This window comes from Peromyscus maniculatus, chromosome 13, assembly GCF_049852395.1.
Source record: "Peromyscus maniculatus bairdii isolate BWxNUB_F1_BW_parent chromosome 13, HU_Pman_BW_mat_3.1, whole genome shotgun sequence".
Taxonomy (NCBI): domain Eukaryota; kingdom Metazoa; phylum Chordata; class Mammalia; order Rodentia; family Cricetidae; genus Peromyscus; species Peromyscus maniculatus.
In genome coordinates, this window is record NC_134864.1 from 45146557 (window position 1) to 45150156 (window position 3600).

General features: G+C 40.8%; 1 non-coding gene across 1 annotated transcript; it reads right to left on the minus strand.

Moving 5' to 3' along the window:
* Positions 1-328: 328 nt before the first annotated feature.
* Trnak-cuu (transfer RNA lysine (anticodon CUU)) lies at positions 329-401 on the minus strand. Its single transcript has one exon. It is a non-coding gene; the product is annotated as a tRNA-Lys (tRNA).
* Between the last annotated feature and the right edge of the window lie 3199 nt (positions 402-3600).

Here is a 3600-nt window from a genome sequence, read left to right on the forward strand (position 1 = left end):
GTGGCGGTGGTGGCACACGCCTTTAAGCCCATAGATCTCTGTGTGTTCAGGGATACAGCCAGCATTGGAGACATATGCCTTTAAGACCTAGGGGGCTGTACATTCAGACAGTGACGAGGCAGTCACATGTTTGGGTTTACAACCAATGAGAAGGCAGAACAAAATACTTAAAAAAGACGAACAGACAGGATATAGCTCTCTTTCGGGAAGCTGGGACAGCAGGAGGAAGGGTGAGATTTTAGCTCTGAGCTCTGACCTCTCGACTTTCTCTTTTACATTGTTTCTGTGTTTCTTATTTAATAAGACTGTTGGATACATCAACATCTGGCGCCCAACGTGGGGCACGAACCCACGACCCTGAGATTAAGAGTCTCATGCTCTACCGACTGAGCTAGCCAGGCAACTTTATTTATTAACATACAATCAAAATCACATTTCAGTACAATTAGATTACCACCACATTTCCCCTTTTCTGTTTTAATAAAAAGAAAAAAAAGCAAAAGGTTATAACTAACAAAAGAAAAACTATATACAATAGTACAATAACTATATACAATATATACAAGTAATAAATACCTAAACAGGTATTTGACAAATCAGAGAAAATAATTCCATTATCTATCCTATTTTGGTAAATCCAAGATGTATCTAATGCACTTTCTATCCTAATTAATTTTCAACTATAACTAACTAATCTTCAACCATAACTAACTAATCTTCAACTCCCTCAGAGACCCAAGAAGGGAATAATATTAGCTAACAAAAATAAAAAAACAGGAAGTGCATGCAAGCAACTTCCAAAAAATTTGTGAGTTGACAGAAACAGCCAGCTGCCTGGGCAGTCACCTGAGGTTTCTCCGCAGTGTTGGGGCATCATCTTCAGCCTATAGGCTTAGTGTATCTGACAGACTCATTTGTGAAGTAGGATGTACACAAAGTCAACAGTTCAACCTCACATTGGGTGAGAGCAGTCCATGTACCAGAAACACCTGAATTCCACTAGTGTCCTGTCATGATTCAGGATTTTAAATTCTGGAAATTGTTGACGTTTTTTTAATTCAGCTGTCCATTCTTCTTGTCTGTGTATATATGGCTTCATCTGAGCATCCCCTTCTTCTCCACATCCCTCTATCAAATGCCAGTCTACTTTCGAGAGGCATGAGCTTTCAGCTGCTGTTCCATTGCACAACAGAAGCCATCGGCCCTCTGCCTGTTAAGCTGCCTTCGAAGAAAAGGGCACTGTACCTTTTCTGGATGCGAAGGCCACTTCAGGGATGGGGCCATATTGTCCTGGCCTCAGAAGATGCCTTTTAATAAAGCCATAACCACACTTGTTTTGGCAATAATCAGTAGTCCCTTGTTTCGTGTTCTGTCTGTCCATTTTGTCCTGTTGATTCGAAAATACTTTGTTTTCTGGTGGCTAACTTTTGCCACAATGAAAGTTGACTCCATGTGCAGTTTCTTCAATGCCCATATTTTCTCTGAAGTAGATTGGTACTGCCAGGAGCCGACATGTCTCAAAAAAAAATTTTCTAAGTTATTAAAACATTTTAAATGCCATATTCTGTAGATCTCTGAAGGGTTTGAAGATGACCTGTCTAAAACATCTCTGCTCAATTTTTAAAACATATCTAATATGACTACAAGTTCTATTGTAATGTCTAATTACTAACTTTCATTTCTTTATATCCTAATAGTTGGTAATAATAACATTCAAGGATCAGAAAATTGCATTACATTGTTAAATGAATGGTATAAATACAATTAGAAACATACATATAGCATTTTCTAACAATATCAATTTCAAATTTGTATACAATATAAAACAATCCAATCCAATATAAAGTATTCAAAACTAGTAATTGTCTTTTTCTTTTCTTTTCTTTTTTTTTTTTTTATTCTGCTTGTTGGCAGAATGGGACTTCGGGACTTTGGATTAGGAAAGCAAGCAGTTGAATACTTTAAGTGGGGCTTAGTTGGTCATACTAGGAGAGTAGACGACAGTGGTGTTGAAAGTAGTATAGATGATGGCATCCTGGCTCTGGGGGACAAGAAGATTAGTAAGTGTCCTAGAGACCATTCTTGTGACATTTTAGCAAAGGATGTGGCCTTTTTTTTTCTGTCCTTGTCCAAAAAAATCTGCCTGAGGCTAAACTGCAGAGGTTTGGATTCATGGCATCAGAGGAGGTGATTTTTCAGACGGGCTAGTATGGACTCAGTTGTACAGTTATTAGTGGTCACTCTTATGCAGGTCTATAATGAAGAGAAACAAGCTGAGCAGATTTAGGAGAAAAGGAGCACCAGGAAGTGTAATGGAACTAAGTCCATTACCATAGGTGCCGCCATGCTCCTTGCCATGACGATGATAGACTAACCTTCAGAAACTGCTGGCAAGCCCCCAATTAAATGCTTTCTTTCATAAGAGTCACATTGGTCATTGTGTCTCTTCACAGCAACAGAACAGTGACTCAGACATACAGTCACTGGGTTTGATTAATGCAAGGTGCCTAGTGAATCCGATCAAAACGGATTTCAAGAATAGTAGGGAAGACGCTAGAATATAATAGATTGAGGGGTAAGGAGTGGAAGTAAAGGCAGAGGATGTATGTGCAGATTATCAATTTGAAAACCTTACTCTGAAAGGAAGTCATCGTTGCAGCGGCTGGAAAAATGGCTGGGTGGTGAAGACTGCTCACTGCTTCTCCAGTGGACACCAGTTCCAACGCCCACTTCCAGCTGCTCAACGCCTCCAGGGAATCTGATGTCCTCTTCTGGCCTCTATGAGTAGTTACACACATGTGGCATACACACAGATATGAACACCGTGCTGGCTAGTGTTATGCCAACTTGACACAAGCTAAAGTCATCTGAAAGAAGGGAACCTCAGTTAAGAAAATGCCTCCAGGGCTGGAGAGATGGCTCAGAGTTTAAGAGCACCGACTGCTCTTCCAGAGATCCTGAGTTCAATTCCCAGCACCTACATGGTGGCTCACAACCATCTGTAATGAAATCTGGCGCCCTCTTCTGTATACATAATAAATAAATCTTTAAAAGAAAGAAAGAAAGAAAGAAAGAAAATGCCTCCATAAGATCAGGCTGTAGGTAAGCCTGCAGGGTGTTTTCCTAATCAGTGATTGATGGGGGAGGGCATTTGTGGGTGGTACCATACCTGTGCTGGTGGACTTGAGTTCTGCAAAAAAGCAGGCTGACCAAGCCATGAGGAGCAAGCCAGTGAGCCACACTCCTCCATCAGCTCCTGCTTCCAGATTCCTGCCCTGCTTGAGTTCCTGTCCTGACTCCCTTTGATGATGGACTGTTATATTGAGCTGTGAAGGAAATAATCCCTTTCCTCCCCAGGTTGCTTTGGTCATGGCGTTTTACCACAGCAATAGTAACCCTGACTAAGACACACACACAGACCCATAAATAATAACAAAGTACTAAAAAATTAATAAGCAGTACAGAAAGGATAACAAGGTTGAGAAAGCCTGAGACCTGGACCACTGTAGAATTAGCAGGGAAAATTAAGCTCTGCTAGGAAAAGTTTAAGGATTGGTGTGGCTATGGACAGGGGTGCACCTTTGATAGCAGAAGGACAAG